The 24,263-nt window shown below is 37.2% G+C and overlaps 2 long non-coding RNA genes across 4 annotated transcripts; both read left to right on the top strand.

Moving 5' to 3' along the window:
• Positions 1-15,324: 15,324 nt before the first annotated feature.
• Positions 15,325-16,261, top strand: LOC149238053 (uncharacterized). Of its 3 annotated transcripts, none has more exons than XR_016245337.1 (3): positions 15,325-15,517; positions 15,650-15,689; positions 15,953-16,261. It is a non-coding gene; the product is annotated as an uncharacterized LOC149238053 (long non-coding RNA). The 3 variants fall into 3 exon arrangements; XR_016245338.1 differs by having other exon boundaries at positions 15,822-16,261; XR_016245336.1 differs by adding an exon at positions 15,822-15,856 and having other exon boundaries at positions 15,325-15,689.
• Positions 16,262-23,107: 6,846 nt separating this feature from the next.
• LOC149238052 (uncharacterized) lies at positions 23,108-23,610 on the top strand. The gene is made up of 2 exons (XR_016245335.1): positions 23,108-23,339; positions 23,472-23,610. It is a non-coding gene; the product is annotated as an uncharacterized LOC149238052 (long non-coding RNA).
• The last annotated feature ends 653 nt before the right edge of the window (positions 23,611-24,263 follow it).

The following is a 24,263-nucleotide window of genomic DNA, read 5'->3' as shown; positions in this document are numbered from 1 at the left end:
GCAGAAGACGAATCGTGACTTATTGAGAGAAGAGGAGGTTGTTCCTTCAGAGAAGCATGTAAGACCTCTGCCATAGGTTTGCTCATTTAGAGTTTCCCTTTTATTAGTGTCAATGTTTTCACACTGCCATCAGTGATCAAAATTTACACTTTTGCATTTCGTACTAGGAGTCCCATTTTGATGAGGTTGCATTCCATTAGGTCATGGATCTATTGATGGTAGGGCTTATTTTAGTTTTTCCCTCATGATATGTGCTTGCTGACCTCCTTTCATACCTTTTAGTCATGATTCAGGCTCATTTTCAATTCATTTCATCAATTACATAGGGTTTCAGTCTCATTAGGTCTTAGGGTTTCCACCATGGTCAAAATTCAGTGATTATTGCTAATAATGGTCAACAAAGACATGAGGAGGTCAATAATGATCAGAAAGTCATAATTTGTTAATTTGTAAGCTTAATGAAGTTCTCACCTCAAAACTACTTTTGAGGTGAAAACAGAGCTTTTGTATTTTATTTTTATATTTGATGTAATTTTAATGTTCTCATATGTAATAATGGTTCCTTGCTACTCCTGGACATCTGGTGATGTTGCCAAAGTACTGCCACTGCAAAAATTCAAACAATTTGAGCATCAGTCCACCTATCAAAGCGAAGAAACCAAGCATCATAAAAGCAGAGTATTGGAAAAAGTAGATAGACATTATAAAAGTAGGTTTCCACCAACAAAAATCAAAAAGTGAAAGCTATATAAAGCCATCCTTCTATTTGTCATTTCATTATGCTAGTGTTGAGGGTCAAAGTGCCAAAAGGAGAGCTAAGGATTGGTTTCAAGCAAAATTGGGCAAATGCAAGTTAGTCACTGCATTTTTGGAAAGAATTGAGTGGCGCTGCATTTTTGAGTTGACGTTGTGCACTTGGCAGCATCTCTCTATGTAATTTTACACAAGTGTTGTGCTTTCAAAGTGGCACTGCACACCTGTGTGAGGCATTGTGTTTCTGTCCAGCCAAGCCCCAAATCGCCCAAAGCATTTCAAACTACTAATTCACCTCAAAACTTTTAGTTTCTCTCTCTTACAAGTAAGTTCATCTATCACATCTTATGTTTTAGGGTTTTGTTGCCAAGTTTGGCGTTTTGCATTTTTCAAATCTAAAACCCTAGCTTCTAGGGTGAAACCCTAGTTTTTCCTCATTCCATTAGTGTTTTATTTACCCTATCTACTTGCCATTATTCACTAAACCCCATTCCCACATACCATATTTCCTAAATCCCATTCCCCTCATACATTTTCCCTAAATTCCTATTTACACTCTCCATCAACCCTACAAACCCTACCCACTCTCCCTAAAACCCTACTCATCCCTAAAAAGCTATTCACACATCATACTCTCACATATTCCTTCATCTTCACTTTTTTCATTTCATTCCTCCACCCTATCCCATCATTGTCCATATAAAACCATAAGTGTTCACATTCATAGAAAAACAATGGAAAGAGACAATGAATATGACTATGAGTAAGAGACACTCAGTGATAGTTCCATGGAGAGACATAAGCAGTAGAGGAAGCCTCATAAAGGAGGAAGAATTATCATAGAAGAGCCTACTAGTTTTAGGGAGTTTACTAGCTTGTCCACTTGCCATTTCTTGCTTTAACACCAGGCATGCTTTGATTTTTGTGAAATGATAGAAAGAGTCATATTTCATCATGAGTTTGCTAGGCTATTTGTTACTCATTTTCACAGTAATGAAGTAACCCTTGATGGAATAAGCTTCACCATATCACCAACTATCATCTAAGAGGCTACATGAATTCCAGATGTGGGTGAAAATTGGTACAAAAGTTAGGATATTGATGAGGAGTACTATGAGCCTTAGATCAAGGCTAGATACAAAGAAAAAATGAAGAGGGTATTCCCCTTCAATTTTATGGAAGACACGTATGCCCCATTGATGAAAATCATTATCAAGTACTTCACTTGTGAAGGTAGGTTCTCTCGGTTGTATGCCTATCACATTAGACTTATCATGTATTTCACTAGAGTAAAGATGACGAATCTCCCTTACTTCATGTTTAGAAACATTGAGAAGATGGCACATATTGTATAGAGAAAGCCATACCCCCAACATTTGAATAGCATTAACCATTACTCTTTGATCAAAATAATTTTTCTTCACCACCTGAACCTCCTTAACATGCCATGGGAGACTTTAATTTCTCATGAGATGTTCAAAGGCCCACAAATATTTTCATCAGCACATCATGAAGAAGGTGGACCTTCATGCCAGGAAAAAGTTAAAGAGACTGAAACTGTTGGAGTGCTAGTTTTTGTGACATATAAGAGGGGTGCTAGGAAACGTTTTGTAGCTGCTAGGCGAGTATTATCTCCATAAGGTGTGGAAGGGGTTTTGCTATCTCCACAATGTGTGGAAGGGGGTTTGCCTTCTTCTTCAGCATAATAGGTACAGGTTGAGCAGCAAAGCAAGGGCAAGGGAAAGGTGCAAGGAGAGGATCTTAGTGATGAGAAGGAAAGAGATTTCAAGCTTGTTGAGCATGAGGAGCCACATCAGCACTTTACTCATCATGGAGTTGACATTATTGATTTGGAGGCTTAGGATCTGAAGACTATCAAAGACATTATCATAAAGGAACAAGAAGCTGAAATAAAATCCTTGGTAGATAACTTAGAGAGAGCTAAGTTCATCATCAAATATTTAGAGAAGGAAAACAAACAACTAAGCGACAAGCAAATTCTCATGGAGCTACAAATGATCAAAGAAAACAGGAAAAAGGCCAAGGATGCTTATGTCAAGTTGACTTCAATTGAGCAAGAGATTGAAAATGATAGAGAAACATAGCTTGAGAGGGTTAGCATACATCTTAAAGGGCTGATTGAAAATGCCAACAGGGATAAGAATATGCTTCACCACATGGACTACCGTTACTTGACCCGCAACAAAATATGTAATATAAGGATTAGGAAACTTAAAGCTAGGTTAAGGAAGGCTTTAAAGAGCATAAAGGAGCAAGATAAGTTGAATATATTAGCTGAAGCCTCACTAGCCCATCAAAGTAGCTTATGGTGATGTCCCATGCTAAATCTCGACAAGTTTTGAAGATTTTTTGTTTTTTTCAAATTTTGCAATTTTCAAAACAGAAAACTGGCCCAGAAGCACAGCGCCACCAGCACTGCACTTTTCCCTGGAGCACTTGTTGGAGGAAAAGTTTATATATTTGGATTTGGCATGATAAGAGCATTCATCCCTAAAAATTTCATAAGTTTTGGAGCAAAACTAGGTCACCAAAAGGCTCAAAAACAACCAAAAAATGACCTCTCTGCCTCTTTTTGGACACGCAGAAGTAGCCTTGGGAGATTCAAGCTTTGAGGGGGCCAATGACCTCTAAATGTAAAAATTAAAGTTGTTCCAGAAAGTAGACTAGAATACCTTTCCAATGAGACATCTTTGAATAAATTTGACTAAGGGGAAGGCCTCCAAAAGTTGGTGGAAAGTGGTGTTGTGCTTTTGGCTAATGGCGCTGTGCTTTTGACCAGTTTGCTAGAAAATCAAATTTTCACCTACTTTCACTGCAATTTGTCTTTCTCTCTCTTCATGGATGATTTTATGATTGTAATTAATGACTTGGCATGTAAATGTAATATTGAAATGATCTTAGAGGGTAGATTCATCAGTTTGAGTTGGTTTTGGGGTCAATGATTCAGTCTCCATACTTATAGAGGCAAGTTGTTCCACTGCCTATATTCCTGGTCCCTATTTGCAAATGGTTGTAACAACTCCTTTTCTCTTGGTTTCCACCCCTGATGGCTAGAATAGGTGGTTTGATGTCTATATTATGTTTTTTTTATGTCATTAGCAAAGGTTGGACTCTCTTGGATGCTCTGAGCTACATTGTACACCTTTATCAGCAGTTTGGCAAGGAAATAAACCAGGATTTGCATCTATTTTTATGGGATACTTGTGGTATGGTGTTTTTGCATAGTTTCTTCTTATGTTATCATTTTTTCACATGTTTTATGTATGCCACAATCTAATTCATTGCTTCTAGCTTAATGATATCAAGATAGATAGGTAGAATTCATTGTTTACAATGCTCTACCTTGGGAAGCCATTTAGTTTTCTATATTTTCTACTGTTTGAGAAGGATACATAATCTTTTCATGTCCTCCTCAGCTCCTCACCAGTCTTAGACCTATCATCTCAGTCAATTTCAAGTGCCAAAGCACCTACCTACCTTGCCCCATAGAACACCCTGCATTCTGACTTAATTTCACGGACCCAAAACTGCCTGGCTCCATTTGATCCAAAAAAAAACCCAAAAAATCAATCAAAAACCCTAGAGCTACTATACCTAGCCTAAAATCCATATCTGATCCAGTCATCTTGACTGAGATTCACAAGGAGAGAGCCCTCTCCCAACCTGGTAGGGCTAGCTAGCAGGTTAAGCTTGGTTTGTGGTTATCCTAGGATTGCCTTCCTTCAGCCTGAGGTCAATCTAGGCTCTAACACCTTTCTCTATTTCTATTAGTTGGATGATCTTGAACACATAGAGCAGACGGCTGAGTACAGGTACGGGGATTTCCAGTGTGGACACAGGTTCATGGTTGTACCAAAACTTCCCTTGCAGATGGTTCGTATTTTTCGTCGAGAATTCATGAGCCGAAGATTATAACCAAGGACAGAGAAGACAAACACAAGATTGACCAAGTGTTGTAGTGTCGAAAGTCTCTTCAAATTTCATCCACATACTCTATTCAAAAGCCAGAATGCAGTAGTTGGCATAAATTATTTCCGGAAACAAAAATAATAATATATCAAGAAAACAAGATGAATGTAAACAAAAATAGCAAGCAGAACAAACACAGTGAAAACAATGACAGTAAGCGAAGAAAACAAGATGAAAAGAACAAGCAACAAGCAAACTATGTACATGACATGGGACATAGCCTGACCTAATGAAAGTAACGCTTGAGATTTTAGCCATTGACAGGGAGGTTTTCAACCCTCCCATCAAGTGATTTCAGATGGCATGTATGTGTGCCAAGTTTCTCATGGACTGGTATAAGTGCACTAGGTTTTGCTAATGGAATTTGATGGTATTCCAAAAGACTTCAAGTGAATACAACACCACTACTTCAAATACTACATGCAACATAGGTTCAGATGACGACACAGGGTAGTTGTTTTTATTCCAAGAGCGGTTCAAGGTCCTGAAATCAATGCATAAGTAGATTTCCCCAAATTTCTTATGTGAAGAATTTAAATTAGAAACCCAAGTATGATGAAGAACTTTGCAAGCAATCCAATCACCCAAAATGTTCAATTTTTTCTGTATAAGGAGTTCAGAAAACATATGTGTTTTACCTAACCTTTGGGGGAAATGGCTTGTATCCTACTTTACCTAGAATCCTGTATTGAATTGCTTGCGTGTAGTGTGTACTGAGGTCATCATTTTCCCGTGTAGACACATCCCAACACTATTTAATCAAATGATCAAAGACTTGCTGCTACTGCAGTATGTAGCTTGTATTGAAAATGGCTATCTTCAAATCATGATTGGTAACCAGGTTTCTCTGTTCGTTCGAAGTGGTGGTCCTATGGGTTCCAATGTTTCACGAACCTTGATAGAAATTTCACAAACCACAGAGCTTGTTGAGGGAAACCCCACCCTCGGGAATGAGGTTTCCTTTCTTGCCCTCAGCTACAGTTTTCAAGGGCTGCTCATGCTTACCTTCATCAGTTGTTATTTCCTTGAAAAATCAACACTATTCGTGGGGTGCAGTATCACTTTGAGTGTGACCACGTTGAGGTTGATGGTCCTTTCTAAGCTCAACATGAGTGCTTCATACTCAACAACATTGTTTTTGAAATCAAACTTCAAATAGCTTGAAATCATGCATTTTCTCTTATTTTGGGAAACTAAGATATACCCGGTCCTTGAGCCATCATGTGTCTTTGATTCCTAAAAATCCATGGCCCACGACTTGTCTGTACACAGATCATTTAACATGCTAGTACTACTGCGGATACTGTTGCTACTGCTACTATTACTATTGGTATAATGCACTTTACATGTTCAATTATGTTAGTTGGGCAAGGAAGGAGTCCCAACTGCATGTATGGTGGGGTTAGAGATGGTCGTGCAGGATAACACCCCAACATTGTTTCTAGGAGGAAGTTTCCAAACATGAGTTCGGTGAAGGCCAACAGTTCATTCTCACTATTAAGGGGGGTAACATTGTGCTTCCAATACCTCTTAGATAGTACCTGGATTTGGTTGCATTTTCCCTTGTACGGAAGCCACATATGGGACCAGTCTATAGCAAAATATCCATCCAGCTTGCTGGACCAATATCTGTTGAGTATGAGACAATATGCTTCTGATATGTCCAAAAAAATTATGTTGATGCATTGGTTGACTTGACTGTCAGGAGATAGCCAGATGATCATGTCTCCCAGTTCACCAATGGGTGGTACCGATGTTCGATCAATTTGGATGATTCGTGTAGATGTTTCACTCCATTGTGCATTGATATGCTTTGCAATGGAGAGTGGCATGAAGTTGGCGGCCTCGCAAGAATCAACCAAGCTGTTGTGAACATTGTACTTATATATTTCAAAATATAGTACAAATGAAGGGAAACTTGAGTTTTCTTCTTTGATCCAAAGCGTGTTGAGAACAGTAGAAAGTGATATGGGAACTATGATTTCTCCCTTGCTGGTAGAGGTTGCGCTGGCTATTTCTATTTGTCCCAATGCACGTAGTAGGATGTCTCACTAACTCTCGATCTTAGCTAACTCGAACAAACTGATGTTCACTTGATTTTTCTTAGTGTCATCAACAATGTTGTAGTCTAGAAGTGGCAAACTCACCGAGGTGTCCAAGGTAGAATGGATGTTCCTGTCATTCGACGGAGTGTTCTGCAGCTTGTTACTTCTGGATGTATTATTATCCGTCACTGTCTTCCCAGACTTGTTTTGTGTTTTCTACTTTGGGGCAACTAGTGGATCAACCTTCCTCATCAGCAGTCTCATTTTTTCTTGTGCTTCCCCAAGTGTAAGCGGAGCCCCTCTACTCCTAATATTGTAGTGATCATTTTTCTTTTGGGGCTGCATCTTGGTGTTCGTCTTCATCATTACTTGTGAGCACCAATATGCGTTCACCACATGCCCATAACTTAATGCTTCATTAGGTACAACCTATTCATCATAATCAATGTCTTGCAGCTTCTCGTGCATATTTCTCTCCACATCGAGTGTATGGTTACAAACAAAGCTTGTGACTCCCTTCCAATCCAAGCAAGAGTTATCAGGGTGATGTTCTTCATGGAAAGAACATAACTTAGGATCTGTGCACTGTTTAACCTAGAGCACAGGTTTCTGCACAGTTTTTGGAGCGAACTGGTTGCTTCGTGATAAGGTGCTTGCCTGTCTAAACCTAGGAGGATGGCTACCTGCAGATGTGTCTGTTTTCTGTTGTTTAAGCTCGGACACTTCCATTGTCAAGTTCTTGATGAGGTGAGTGAGGGTTTCAATGTCAGTTGCTTCCTTGTCTCTACCCTTGCTCTCCGTCACTTGGGACTTCCTACTCTTGTCTTTGGAGTCCTTTGCTGGTTCATCATCCTTAATGACTCCAATCACGCACAAGTCTTTCTTGATAGAAATAGCCTCTTCGCAACTTTCTAAGAGTGTTGGTTTTGCATCTTGCTTGATGTACTACGCAATGCTAGTTGGAAGTGGATGTGTAGTAATCAACAGTGACGGGTTCATGAGGTTTAATGTCCACTGAAAACTTGTTCAATATGCGTGTAAAAGTCTTGTTGAAATATTTTACCTTTTCTTTTCCCTCCATCTTGAGGCTGGGGTCTTGTCATCAAATTTTTTTTCAAGGAACATGCGTTTGAATGCACCCTAGTTCTGTATAGATTTTGGTGGAAGGATATGATACCATGAAATTGTAGGTAGATGTTCTCCAAGTGGTCTTCTACCTTCAACGTGCTATTAGGGTTGAACTTGATGTTGATTCTCTCTGCTCACTTCGACGTCTTGTGTAGAACAATTGGGAGTGCTAATGGTCCCTCAGTCATCCATTCCAAATTTGGGTCAGCCATCTCTTCTTCGTCCTCATCCTCTTCCTTGGAATCTAATGGTTCCAGCTCTGATTTTGTTGGTTCATCTCCACCTCTGCCTCCTCCACTGCCCTCTCCTCCACATCATGTAGCAGAGTTTGATCACAAGGTCACAAGAGTGTCTTGTTCACCTTGCCAGAAGAGGAGAGGTTCCTCTCCAGCTTCAATAGTGTGGCAAGGACTACTTCTTCCACCAATGATACAACAAATCTTGTGGGAGTGGCTTTTGGCTTCCTTGATGCATATGGAAGATGTAGTGTTCCTCAAATCAGTCCGACTACTTTCATGAACTCACAGGTGATGGGATGAACGGAGCAAAGTTGTTGATACGAAATGTCATGTTAAATCCAGGGTGGTGTGGAGTAACCAACTGCAAATTCATGTGTAGGTGAGAAGGAGTGCGAGTTATTGCCTTGACCAGATGGTTAATGAATGAGTGTGAGAGGATGTTCATCCATATACAACTCGCTACCCTCCTTCTAGCACCAGAAATGTTGACGGTGCTGGACCCTCTAATATTCAAAGGATAACCCCGGTATGAAGTCCAAATTAGACCTCACACCATTTGGTGTGGGAGTCCCATCCGGTATGATGGCCCGATTTCCATTGTCTTAAAGATTTCCCTCAACTCTTTCTTGTCAGCACAAGAGAGTGGTATGCTTTGTGTTCGAGAAGTGAGGTTCACGTGCCTTGTGATTGCTAGTTTTACTTTTGTCAATGACAGTGAGTCCCAAGTCGGTTGGGAGGAAGCTCCAACTCTGATAGGAACACACAACACAACAAGACGTGCATAGCTTCTGGAGGAGTAGTCCACACGAATACGGCAGTCACAAAACACAAGGGAAGATAACATGTACAACACTTAGCGGATGAGTCCGCACGAGGGTAACGATTGTTACATCAAGTTTTATGTGAAAGGTCTATCTCATGTCCAAGGAGATGGCTACCACAGGCGAGATAGTGTTAACAACATATATATCAAATTTTCATTAACATATTATGCATTACAACAAGTGAAATAAGTTGAAGTGTTCAGCATAGGTTAAAGTAATATGCATTATAAGTGTTCAAGATTATTCTTACAACAGTTACAATACATGTGTGAAAATGTGCTGGCATGTTAGCAGGCTTCTCAATTAACTAAAAGTTCGAAGACACATCGTTACACCATACATCACTAACCCCATGCGCGGGGTGTTGGAGCCACTACTTACTTCTCAAAGAAAAGATTGCAGACTCTCTTGGCTATGTGGGAGGAGCTGAGGTGAACATTCCTTTGCATATACAAATGAGCGGTTATTTATAGCCAAGGGTGAAACTGACCCTTGTGGTTGTTCAACTACCCTCATGACTATTTGACTTCCATGACTTTTCTACTTTACATGACTCTTTGTACAACAAGTGGGTCTCTTGGACTTCCACATTACATGACATTGATTGACAACATGGCCCACAGTAGAGATGTGGATGACATGACTCATGACACGACTCGACATGACAATGCTGGTACATTTGTGCTGATGTTGGAGTGCATGTCAAGCTACAATGTTTCTTGGTGGTGGATATTTTCATGGTGTGTCACAACCTCACTTCCACATGGCAAGGTGCACGGAGTCTTCGATGGTCATTGGTTCGCTTGGTGTTCCTTTGGAACATCTCTCCTTGCTTGTATGTTGGAAGGCTTTACAAGTTTGTCTATTCATGAAAGGTTCATGTTCATACATTCATCCGTGAGCACATCTTACATGTTTTCTCATTTGTTTGTTCGCAAACACATATTTTCATGATCATCTATTTGTGAGCACATCTCTTTGCATGCATCATTCATTTGTCCATTGGTAAACCTGTCCTTCTGCATGTGCTCCCTTCGTTCATCCCATTCGTCATCGCACCATGTTTGTTGGTGTACCTGTACCTAAAGTAAATCATGACGAGACAACATCAAATCCAATAACCTCCTAGTCTACCATGACACATGATCATTTCAGATGTAGGCGCCTGGGAGAGGAAACAATGTTGTGAGGCAGGATGATGGCTCTGGCCAGTGCTGATGAAAACTGCACAAGGGTCACTTAGTGATGAAGATGGGAAATTTTGTTCGATAGTGACTCTTCGCGAGGTCTTGCTCAGCTATAGCGAAAAACTACGCAAATTATGGGAGGAACAGTCCCGGCTGTGGGAAGGCAAGGCAAACCAAATTTGCACATTTTTCATAACAAGCGGGCAGTGGGGCCTTGAGAGCAAAATTTTCAATTTCTTGGAGGAACAGGCCGGGTTGCAGGGAAGACTGGTAGACATGATTTTCACAGTCTTTTGGAGGAACTGGTTGGGAGCCTAGAATCCAAAACTGCACAATTCATGGAGTGAACTCATAGCTCACTTCTTAGTAACTTGGAGCAGAAACTACGCAATTCCTAGAGGGAACTGGTAGTCAGTTGTCGGAGCTTGGCAACAGAAACTGCTTAATTCCTAGAGGGAACTAGTAGTCTGCTGTTGGTGAAAGAAATTGCACTCATGCTCGGAGGTCAGCCTGCCGATCATCTCTGTGCTATTTCTAAGGTGAGCGAGCTGCAGGACAGTAGAGGTCCTGCTCATGAAAACTGAGCAATTTTCTGGATAAGGTGTTGGCCGACTATCAAGAGGACTGGGTGGAAAAACTATGCAATTTTTTGAGGGAGACAAGGATGGGCACTAGTTGTCTGTCCGGCCTATCTAAAAAATTTCTTCAGTCGACAGAGTGGGTAAGGTCAACAGCCTCTATGTAATTTTTGAGGGGAGCTAGTCCCCAGGTGGCTATCGGGTCCAACTCACCGGTGACCAGCATGAATATTGATTGAATTTTTTGCGGGTAGCGCAACATGAAATGACTTGCTTGGTGGTTCTATGTTTTTTTGGGTGGCAGTCGATCTAGTCGATGGAAGGGTGATGGTCGAGGTGTTAGAGGGGAGTCGAGTCATCTAAACTCAAGAAAAATGACTAAGTGTGTGAATGAGCCAGAGATGCATATGTGATCCTTTAAACACACAGTTACATGACTCGATGATGAGATGAATCAAACCATCCAAAAACACATGTTCAACATAATTGATCGACGATGTAAGTGACAAGCATGACACTTGTGATTGATTGTTGATCGACCTTGATGATGCTTGCGTGACAATGAATGGGACTCCGTTTGTGCGTGCAACAAATTCTTTCATAGCAAATATAACATGTACACACAAAGCAAAGACCTTGAGCTCGGCCAGAACATGGTCACAAGCAAGATATTGACATCAACATACAAAAGCTTTGGTGGAATGAACAAGCAAGGTGGGTGTGAAGGTTCACACGAGCTCACGGTGTGAACCTAAGTGTATGCAACCATCAAGTGAAAATCTCAAGGGAGGCTCCGAATTTGGGTGCAGGCCAAAATTTTGGAGGGTGGTTGTAGCCGCTACAACAGATTGTAAAAATGGTTGTGGGAGGACAGGGGTAGGAGGGGGCTCTTGAATGGTCCATGGATGCAACCTTTTTTGGTGGATAGAATGGCTAAGGTGGTGGAGGGAGGTGATGATCAATGTTAATTGGTTATATTGATGATGGAAGTTCCCCATTCAATGTAATATAAATAATAAACATGGGCAAAATGTGATGATAATGGTGGAGAAACTATGGGATAATAATGAATGATGGTGAATGATATGTAGGGGTATGAGTGGAAATTTGAGAAAATTAAGGAACCTACATACACATTTATAATATTTCAATTAGTAAAAGTGAAAATAAGAAGAAAAGGATACAAGAGATAAAACCTTATGTGGAGGAGAGCCAAAGAAAAATTCACTAAAACAAAGCTTCCACTCTAAGCCAAACATTAGGTGATTGAAAAAAATAGCTCACAAGCCCCAATAAATAGACCATGGGAGAAAATATCTTCTCATATTGGTTGTTGTAGGAGAAATATTTCACCATAAAGAACGATAATGTGTTTGAGCTGGTGGTATTGTAAGGAGATCGCCTCTCTGGTGTCATGAAAGACCATGAAACCAAATTTCTCCTCTTTTCCAGATATGTGACATTTTGTGCAATAAGAACATGGCCAATAAGTGACCATGGATCCTAAATATTAAAAGTCATGGATGAGACTGAGAAACATCTAAAAAAGCATTTAACCCAATTACTTGAAATGAAATTGCTCCATTCAATTTCCAACAATTTCTCATACTAAGTGTGACTAGTAATAAATAATATTGGTGGGGTGCAGTGTCATGCCTAGTCCATTAATGCATATTGGGGTGGTGGCATTATGCCCCTCCCTACCTTTCCTTCGGCGAACACAAGATGAGGGGAACTTCAATGTTAACCTTAATTTTATATTATGTTTATATATAGAAATAAAGTATTTTATAGTGAAATATCTCTAATTTCCTCTATAATTGCATCATGTTTTTAGTGCGACGGACCTGTGTAATTCCTCATTGACTCAACATGGAATTGAAATGTGTAATGTTAGAACTAAGAATGCTAAACATAAAGTATACATATAATATTAAAAAACAAATATTAATAACAAAAAAATGTTAACCATAAATAAATATCTCAATATTTTTCTTAAATAGAATAATTTTATATCGATTTTATATCTATATAGATAACAAGATACTACTTTCTAATTATTCATATGTTGTAAATATATAATTATTTTAGTTCTTAATATAGAATTCGTACATTTAAAACACATTAAGTAAAATATTTCACTATCTAACAAATAACAAATATATACATGAAACCTAACAAATATCAAAGAAAATAGCAAAAGTAACAATATAAAAATAAAATAAAAAATATTTCAATATTAACAATTTCAAGTCGAAAATAAGATTTTTGAAATTATGAATCATATATCTCTCTTTAATATTCAAAATTTTATACTTTTTTAATCTCGCTTGACTTTCTTCCCATTGCACACCCTACCTTGATTCTAAATAGAAAACTATAATAAGAATAAAGTATTCATAGTTCTTTGTAGAAGACACAAATAAACCTCCAAACAATTAATAAACCATAAATAAACATTTAAACAATTATTAAATCACTCACTAAAATGGTCATGATCTTGTCACGAAAATGGCCAATTAATAAACCATAAATAAGCATTTAAACAATTATTAAATGAGTCACTAAAATGGTCATGATGGGGTGATGTGTAGTTATAATATAAGAAAGTTTGTAAACATTTTACATGTTTGCTTAATATGTTGAATTTATATTAATATGTTTCAATTTATAATAAGTAAAGGATTGGTAAATAGTATAGAGGTGATGTGTAGGGATAATGTAAGAAAGTTTGTAAACATTTTTACATGTCTTAATTTACATTAATATGTCTCAATTTATAATAAGTAAAGTATTGGTAAATATTTTTATGCCCGTCAAAAGTAACAGAGAAACTAGAAGGGGGAGATGTTGTAGTGTCCCTAAAATGTTAAAAGTAATAAAAATAATAGAATTCAATTTGTTAAAATTTTGTTTTTATTAATAAAATTACATAAAAAAATCATAATATAAAAATTACATTAAAATATGTAACATATAATTAGCAACAATAAGTTAAAATTCATTTTACCTTATAAAATATAATAATCATTATATAACCATATTTTTATTTAATTAATAATCACATAAAAAATTTAATACTCACAATAAGCTTACAATATAACAGTGTGTTTAATCATGGATATGCACACCCACTTTGCCATGGATATTAGTAAATTGAAAAGAGGTTTCTCTTACAATACCATGGTTCATCAATACCACATGTCCAAAAATCATGTCTCATTTCACAATCAAAATATTTTATTAATATTTTATTTGAATTTAATTTTATAACATATTTTGGATTAAATTAAAAAAAAAAAAGAATTACTCTCTAGATATATTTACCCTCTATCACATTAAAATATACAAGATATAAATAATAGCTATTAATTAAAATCCATTTTACCATACAAATTAAACTAATAATTTTGTAACCATATTTAAATTTAACTAATAAGCACATACAAGGTTAATCCTTACAATATAACGAGAATTTTAACCATAGATATGCCCCTCCACTTTACCATGGATATTATTAGCCATACCATACCATGGTCCAATACAATGGGTCATCATTACCACATGCCCAAAAACCATCTCTCATTTGAGAGTCAAAATAATAGTTGCAATATAACACGATTTTTAACCATGAATACTCACTCAAATTTACCATGGGTATTATTAACCATACTATAAGATGGGTCAACATCATGGTTCATCAATACCACATGCCAAAAACCATACATCATTCACCAACCATATATAATATATATATATATATATATATATATATATATATATATATATATATATATATATATTTTAAGGTCACAGCCCAGTCAAACACCAAATGGTGGATCCATGTCTGCTTTGACTGCTAATTTTATTAATTTTTGAACATTTCCACATATTTATTACTTGATAAATGATAAATAATCTAAAAATTTTCATTTCTAGACATTTGACCATTGATAGAACCAAAGTAATTTACAATGTTAATCAAAATGACCTATGCTTATTATAAACACAGTCATTAAAGTGCAATGGCCAACCTAGTAATCAAAGTGACCACTTCTTATTATAAAAAAAGTCATTAAAGTGTAGCACCAACGGTAGCATGGATCCCTCTCTAGTGCACCACCATTCTGTGCACGAACAACACCGTCATACTAAGAAACACCGTGAAGCTCCACAAGTAGAACAACAACACCATCCACAACACGGTAGTGTAACATCTAAACTAAAAGTTAAAAAAATTAGTATTTAATATACGTTGCATTGTATGGTACCATTAACTATTGTGCTATATATATATATATATATATATATATATATATATATATATGGGGGATTATACAACAGAAATATATGGCGCATGACTTCTGTGTACATATTATTGAGTGTAATTAAACACTCATTAACTAGCACGTATGGAAATCTGAATTGGGATGCTCCTCGATAAATGTCCACATGACTTTACGCATTTATATGGTGTGTTGGCCCTTGTCCATAGCTCCATGCAGTGGGAATCTTCTTCGTGGGACAGTACCTTGGGGTGATCATGCCATATGTTATGGCTCCCCATCATTGATCTCCACTCCACGATCTAACGGTAGAGACTGGATAGGGTTTATCCTAACCAACTCCCTGCACCAAACCCCAATGGTGTCATTGTTGTTGTCTACGTCATACTACTCTGCAGGGGTTCTCATTATGGTGCTCTATGGGGCCCTAGTTATAGTGCTCTATGAGAAATGAGAACAGGCGAGGTCGTCATACCCACCGGAGTCGGTAACCCCTCACTGTGCCATTCTAAAACTTCGCTTGCTTGAGAAGAAAGACTCATATTAAATTGGTAATTAATTTAACAACAGTCTGAGGGTTTCTTATCATTGTGCATGGATGACTTGTGGTGTTTCGGAGATGGCGGAAGGTAGGAAGTACTCCAAATCATCTTCCGCAGGTAAGTAATTTCCATAATATGATTTAAAGGATGTTATTCGAACTGAGTTCTTGATTTTTATGGGTATTTTACTCTAGATTTCTTGTATGGTGAAATCCAGTTATGAAGCTGAGCTTTAACCTTCTTTTGTAGGTGGGCGACTCATCGAAGCCATGCCCTTAATTCAGGTAAGGCATTTCTCCTTTAAAGTTATGTTTATATGTATGAGCCGCAAGCTATGGACTCTGTTAACAATAACTAGTTTCACCTTCTCTAAAATGCAGGTATTCCATATTCAAGAGGGTATAGGACTCAAAATCATGATTTATACTTGCCAAGGAACTCACACTGAGCCCACTACATTTCAGGATGGAGCTAATTCTTTGGTATCTCGTTGTAATTAAGTTATTAAGGGTTTTATGGAGAGGGTTTATCTCCAGTAGTGCATTAGCTTAATAATGCATAGACAGAGGCTTTTCTTAACCTTTATTTGCTAAGATGCTTAATGAGCTACAACTGTCAATCGTTTCCAATATTTGAAATGTAACTCTTGAAGAATTTAAAGGAACTTGAATTGTTTTGCTTGTTTTAAATGTTTATAAATTCCACTTGAGAGGGATCAAGAATGTCATCATTTGGCTGTCCGATGGCATAGTTTCAAAGTTTGTCTGTTACATTTAATTAATAGAGTATTGTTTTGTTTTGGATTACAGATGATATGCAAAAGACTTAATTTGTCTACGCCTTTTTCTTCGCGTATGGTATTCTGATAAAGGATGTAAGAACTAGGTTTATTAAACTATGCTAGATTTAGAAAGAAAGGCTCAAAAATAATTATCTCTCATTTCGATACACAATTTTTATGTATTAAGCTGACTCTTGATGCTACCATACCATGATGATTGTTTACTATTTTCCTTATTCTTTCGGTTTCGTTGGTAATCATGATTATCGACATATTGTATCAGGATGGTGGTGAAATTTATTTTTCGGTAATGATAGTTATGAACTCAAGAATGCATTCTAGAGCTCTTGTAAGTATTCTGACCTTTACACCATTCTAGACTTCATTTTCTCTTTTATTTCATGCTTATAATTTATATAGTTCGACTATTTGGAGTATTCGTCTTCTCTTGAGTATTTGAGAAACTCCCTCACTGTTAATTCAATAATTAGCCTACTACCTTATTTATATGCTTGTGAACCCAAATATTAACAACTACAGTTCATCATTTTATTAATCTATTCTATAATTCTTAATCACTACTATGTATGATCATATTTACTGTTCAGTAATGAATCCTTTGATAACTTTCTACCTCAATTGTCTACTAATCTATAAAATAGACATTAATAGCTACTATACATAATCACATTTATAGTTTAGAAATAAATCTTTAAAGAGCCTACTATTTCAGTTATCTGTTAACCTGTAAAGTGGAAATTAGTAGCTACTCTATATAATCATAATTACAATTCAGCAATAAATATTTTTAAAGAGCTTGCTACCTTGGTTATCTGTTAGCCTGTAAAAATATATATATATATATATATATATATATATATATATATATTTGAAAGGTCTCTCCTCCCAGCTACGAGTCTGTCAATCACGTCTTCACTCTCCCCCAAGAACCTTCTATTTTTTTATGCCAGATCTAGTCGAGTTGCAGTCAGCACTATGGGCCTCACGACTCCAGTTCAGCCTCAATCTTCGAACTCTCTTTTCAATTGTACTGAGTGTGTTTTTCCCACTCGTTTATTCCACCTAGCTCTAGGAATCCTTTTCTACTCTTCTCCCCACTCTATATCACCCTTCTCACGCAGAGGGTACTTGTTTCTCGGCAACCGTTTCTTTTAAATAAACAAAACAGTTTTAGTTTTTTGTTAAAGTATTATTACCTATAATTTAGGTAATTACAACATATATGTTTCTTGGCCCTTCAACCTATATCAATTAACATTTCTCATCAAAATACAATAACATTTGAAATATCTTTTAGTAAAAGAAATTCACTTAATGATCTCAGTAATCTTTATGCAACTTGGGGTGTTACATCTCCCCCTGCATATGAGGAACATTGTCCCGAGTGTTCCCCTCCTTTTCAAGAAACAAGGTTAGATAAGCCTTTCACATGAGTTTGTCCTCTTTCCAAGTGACCTCCTCTGGGCCAAAGTGATTCCATTGCACTTTAACCTCGGTGATGGCTCGCTTCTGCAACTTGGTTTCCCGTTGATCAATTATACAAAATGGTTTTGCTAGGAACTCTCCTTCTGGCTCGACTTACACCTTAAAACAATTCTCCATTACTTTCGTGTATATATATATATATATATATATATATATATATACACCCATTAAACCATTTACATGAATATTTTTCCAATCAATAAAGTGTTGAGGGTTATACACATATTTCTTTAGGAAAGATAGATGAAATACATTGTGGACACGAATGTGGCTTTGTAGCGCAAGCTTATAGGCCACCGGTCCAATTCTTTCCAAGACTTGAAAAGACGTGCAGTATCAGGGTGCTAATTTAGCGCAAGCCCGCCACTGCAAGGATCTTTTCTGGGGCTTCACTCTTAGTAAAACATGATCTCTCGGTTGAAATTCCCTATAAGTTCTTTTTTTATCTGCATACGCCTTGTGTCTATCCTAGGCCGCCCTTAAATTTTGTCACAATTTCTTAACATCCTCCTCCATTTCTACTAGCATGTCAAGACCGAGTGCTAGCTTATTCACTGGATTATTCCAATCTATGGGTACTCTAACTTTATTCCATACAACACCTCGAAAGCGTTCATGTGATTCGTGATGTCCATTATTATATGAAAAATCCACTATATGGAGGTAGTCCTCCCACTTGTGTGGTTGTTGCATCACGAATATGTGTAGCATGTCTTCTAACACCTGATTGACATGTTCAGTATTCCCATCTGTTTGATGATGGTAGGCAGTACTAAAATGGATTTGAGTACTTAATCCTCCAAAGAGAGTCTTTGAGAACGTGGATGTAAATTTCACATCCCTATCCAAAATCACTACATTGGGTATCCCATGTAAGCGAAATATCTACTTCATAAATATCTCTACAATTTCCATTGTTTTAAATATGGATTTCACAGGTATGAAGTGAGTTGTTTTACTCAATTTGTCTACCACCACAATAATAGAATCATGTTGGTTCCTTCTGCGGGGTAAACCGGTGATGAAATCTAAAGATATAGTCTCCCATTTCCATTCTGAAATGGGCAATGGTTGTAACAATTCGGCGGGATTTTGGTGCTCCGCTTTCATGAGTTAACACTCCAGACATTTGGAAAAATATTCTGCAATATCGTTCCTCAATGTAGACCAAAAGTACCATTTTTTGATGGCTGAAAACATTTTCCGATAACCACAGTGGCTAGCACAAGGTTTCTTATCAAAACTCATCTAATATCAATAGTTTAATCGAGTTTTGCTTTGAAATATAAATTATGTTTTTAAAAGTGAAGAGATTATCGGGATTTATTCCAAATTCCGATTCTTCCTTTTTCAACAGATCTTCTTTAGTCTGTTGCCAAAGGAAAGTACACTCTGGATCTCTGCTAGTTGCTTCCTTTATGATTTCAGGAATATTTAAACTTACTTGGCTCGTTCGAACCTCATAGATACAATTTAATTTTCTTCTAAGTGATTCAACCACATAGTTTTATTTCCCTTTTAAATGATTCATTTCAATGTCAAATTCGCTTAAGAAAGTTGTCCATCTGGCATGTCACGCATTTAAGGTAGATTGGTTGAATAAGTTCGTAAGTCTTCTATGATTTGTTAGCAGCAAAAATTTCTTCCCCAATAGGTAATGCTACCACATTTTAAGTGCATGAATATCATTGATCATACTCCTTCAACTTTCGAGATTCATAAGCAATCACCTTTCCATCCCGTGTCAGCATCCCACCAACACCCTCCTTACTTGCATCCATTTAAATAATGAAATACTTTTATAGATCTGCTACTTTTAGTACTGGTGCGGTGCTGAGTAGATGCTTTAGTTTTTCAAAGATTTTCTAACACTATGCCATCCATTGGAAAGCGTGTTCCTTTCTCTGTAAGGAGGTCATTGGAAATGTGATCTTTGAAAACCCCCTAATGAATCTACGATAATATTTGGCTGATCCCAAGAATGATCTGATACCAATGACATTCTTTGGGGCTATCCATTCCATAGTCGTTTTGATATTTTCTGGGTATACTGCAATGCTTTCTGCAGACATAACATGACCCAAATACTGGATTTGATCCTTGAAGAAATCATACTTGCTAAATTTGGCATACAACTAATTTTCCCTTAATGTCTGTAACACTATTTTCAAGTCTTCTTTGTGCTCCTCCTAGTTCTTAGAATATATTAAAATATCATCTATGAAAATTAGCACAAGTTTATCAAGGTAAGGCTGGAAAATACCATGCGTGAGACTCATAAAGGTGGTTGGAGTGTTTGTAAGGCCAAACGGAAATACCACAAACTCGTAATGACAATAACGATTACAAAAGGCTATTTTGTAAATATCGTCATCTTTTATTCTTATCTGATGCTATTCGGATCTTAGATCGATTTTCGAGAATACCTTAGCTCCTTGTACCTGATCAAATAGATGTTCAATATGTGGTAAAGGGTACTTATTATTGATAGTTAGTCTGTTTAGCTACCGATAATCGATGCATAATCTCAGGGTCCAATCCTTTTTCCGTACAAATAATATGGGAGCTCCCCAAGGGAATACACTGGGGAAAATATATTTTTTTATCTAGAAGCTCATGTAACTGCATTTTAAGCTCTGTCAATTCAGGTATGCTCATGCAATAAGGAGCTTTGGATATGGAGTCTGCACCCGGAATTAACCCAATGGTGAAATCAATATATAGCTTTGGTGGTAAACCGAGAATGTTTTCCAGAAAAACATCTAGAAAGTCTTGAATTATAGGAATACTTTCTAGTGAAGTCATCTTATTTTTAGAGTTTGTAAATCCCACCTGCACGACATAAATTCAACACCCTTTTCTAATGCATTTTCCTAACTGATTGGGAGTGATAGGATGGAGCTTGGTGTTGGTTTTTATTCCTTGTAATTCCTTCCTTTGACTTGATTCTGAAATAAAACTTACAATTTTTTGTTTACAGTCTATTAGGGACCAACATTTTTCCAACGAGTCCATCCCAATTAATATATCATAAGAACACAAGTGAAGTATATTAAGGTCAACATAAATAGGTTGTCTAGAAATGGTTATGGGACAACATTTTATTTCGACATTAACACTTCTCTTTGTGCCAGTGGCTAGCTGAACTAGCCAAGTTTTTGAAAATTTTCTGCTCACTAGCTCACACCTTTCAACCACTTTAGGACTAACATAGCTTAAGCTAGCACCTCGATAAAATAAAATAGAGACATGTTTCTTAGCAATCATACCTTGACATTTGATCATTGTGGCTTGGAATTTGGCATGATGATCATCCAAGGCAGCATTAATTCTAGGTATGCTCCTTGCCACTTCCCCAACTGTGGATGCTTCTTTCATAATTGATAACTATTATGTTCTAGCTTGTTGTGGACAATTTTTGTAATAATGGGGTTCTTTGAATCCCCAACGCTATAGCAGTGGTTTTGATTGCTGAGCATTGGCCGATCTTGTAACTCCCTCTACTGGTGTGTTCTAAGAGTTTGCAGTTCTAGGTTGATATCTGGCTGGAAACTTGTTGAATATCTTTTGTTGTGCATTCCTATGGTTAGCAAATTTTGGGTATCTATTTGGAATGAGGCTTTTACCCTTCTTATTTAGTCCTCCTTTTCGCCCTTCATTCTTCTGTTTCATTTGCTGATAGCAAATGTGGGCCTTCCATTGAGCATCATCCATTATCTTAGGGTAGTCAAATTCAAGCTTTTGCTTCATAAAGTTTGGTAATCTTCCAATGAAACGCTGAATTTTAGCTTTTTCATTTTGCATGTAAGGCACATAGCATAGTGAGGATGTGAATCTCGTCACGTATTCATCCATGGTTAAGGTTCCTAATCTTAACTCGTGGAATTCTTTTGCTTTTTCATCATAATAGCGTTCAGTTAGATATTTGTCCTTTAAATGTTTTTGAAATTCATTCCATGTAACTTGTTCTTCATAAATTTTCCTTACCGTCTTGATTTCCTCCCACAAGAGAGTTGTTTTTACCCTTAACTCATAAATCGCCAATCGTGTCTTCAATTTGTTAGTGTACTCATAAATCTCAAAGTACTTGCCCATACCGATTAAACAGGATTTTGCAGCCTCTTCGCACTCTCCCTCAAAGAGTGAAGGTTTAATTTTCTTCAATTCCTCGTGTAGTTCTGACTTTTGTTCTCACTCTCGTTTCTTGGTTTTATGCTAGTCGGAGACATTACCTAAGCATCCCTCTTCATCTTCTCTATGTCTTTGAGTTGAGCGGCTTGGGTCTTTTCCCGATTTTCTACACTTGGGTCACGGTGGCATTGATTTCTTCGATTTGACAAACATCTTAATATTCTTTCATGTTCTAAGCACAGTGGTTCACTAGTAACGTTGCATTAGCTTGTGAAGATACCTTGCCGAGGTGTATCCAAATATCTCGATTAGCATTCACATAAGTTGCTCCGGGTGGTGAGTTCCTCTCCATGATGAACTTTCTTTTCCTTGCTCGTGTGATCTTTATGTTATCTATATTGACAAATAAGTTGATTTAGTTAAAACACAAGCACATGGTTCCACATTTGTTGCCAAAAAATCTCACCATAAGAACGTGACCTCTCATACCATTTGTAACATCTAAACTAAAACTTAAATAACTAAATAAATAAATATTATTTAATATGTGTTGCATTGTGTCGTACCATTAACTATTGTACTTATACGAAGTATACGACTTGTCACATTTGTGTACATATTATTCAATGTAATTAAACACATTAATTAGGAGGTATGGAGATTTGAATTGGAGTTGTCTATAATGCGACTTTTTGGAGATTCCGGTGACGGAATCCGGCGGAAGAAATTGAGGTTAAATCTTGATTTGTTGCAGTTAAAATGGTTTTTTAACTGCATATTTGGATTCAGCACCGTGAAAAACCCCTGGGATGCCTTGATTGTGCAGAAACTAGCTATCAAACTTGCGATTCCAATAAATTGATGCCGGATTTTGATCGAAAAACCCACCTGAAAGGCTTCCAAAAAGTCTCATTATAGATAAATGTGTACATAAATTTAAGCATTTCTATGCTATGTTGGCCCTTGTCCGTAGCTCCACGCTGCAGGCATTTGCTCTGTGGGACATTACCTTCGGGGGATCATGCCATTTGTTATGGCTCCACGTTGTTGATCTCCACTTCGCAATTTAACGGTAGAGATTGGATAGGGTTTAACTTAACCAGCTTCCCCCGTCAAACTCGGATGGTCTCATTGTTGTTATCGTTCCTCTGTTTCTTGGTGCTCTGCAAGAGTTCTAGTTATGGTGCTCTGCTAGGCTCTCATTATGGTGTTGTGCGAGAAAGGAGAGGAGGGGAGGCTGTCATAGAAAGACTTTAAGAACAGTGTGAGGGTTTCTTGCCGCTGTGAAGGGATGACTTGAGTTTTGGAGATGGCTGAAGGCAGCAAGTAATCCAAATCAAGTGCAGCGTGTAAGTAATTGCCATAATAGGATTTAAAGGAGGTTATTCGAACATAGTTCTTGATTTTTATGGGTATTTTGCTATAGATTTCTTGTATGGTGAAATTTGGTTATGAAGCTGAGCTTTAACCTTCTTTTGTAGGTGGGCGACTCATCTAAGTAATGCCCTTAATTCAGGTAAGGCCCTTCTAGTTTAAAGTTAGGTTTACATGTATGAGCCACATGCTATGGCCTCACTTAACAATGACTAGTTTAACCTTCTCTGAAATGCACGTACGCCATATTCAGGAGGGTCTAGTACTCAAAATCACTATTTATACTTGCTAAGGAACTCACAGTGTGCCCACTGCTTTCCATGTTGGAGCAAAGTCTCTGGTCTCTCATCGTAATTAAGTTATGAGTTTTACCTAGAGGGTTTATCTCAGGTAGGGCATTAGGGTTATAATGAGTAAACACCCGCTTTTCTTAGCCTTATTTGCTAAGACATTTAATCAGCTACGGTTGTCAATCATTTCCAATATTTGAAATGTAATTCTTGAAGAATTTAAAGGACTTCGAATTGTTTCGCTTGTTTTCATTGTTTATAAATTCAGCTTGAGAGGGGTCAAGAATGTCGATGGCATAGTTTCAAAATCTAGCTCTTACGTTTAATTAATAGAGTATTGTTTTGTTTTGGCTTAGTGATGATATGCTAAAGACTTAAGCTCTTTATGCCTTTTTCTCCTTCTGATAAAGGATATAAGAACTAGGTTTCTTAAACTGTGCTAGATTTAGAAAGAAAGGCTCAAAAATCATTATATCCGGTTTGGATACACAATTTTTATGTATTAAGCTCTCTTGATGCTACCATACCATGATGACTGTTTACTATTTTTCCTCCTCCTTTGGTTTCGTTGGTAATCATGATTATCAACATATTGTATCCGATCGTGAA

Source organism: Pinus tabuliformis, chromosome 8 (genome assembly GCF_031772625.1).
Source record: "Pinus tabuliformis cultivar Carrire ecotype Pingquan chromosome 8, CPIR1, whole genome shotgun sequence".
NCBI lineage: Eukaryota > Viridiplantae > Streptophyta > Pinopsida > Pinales > Pinaceae > Pinus > Pinus tabuliformis.
This window is presented reverse-complemented; position numbering and strand designations above follow the sequence as displayed.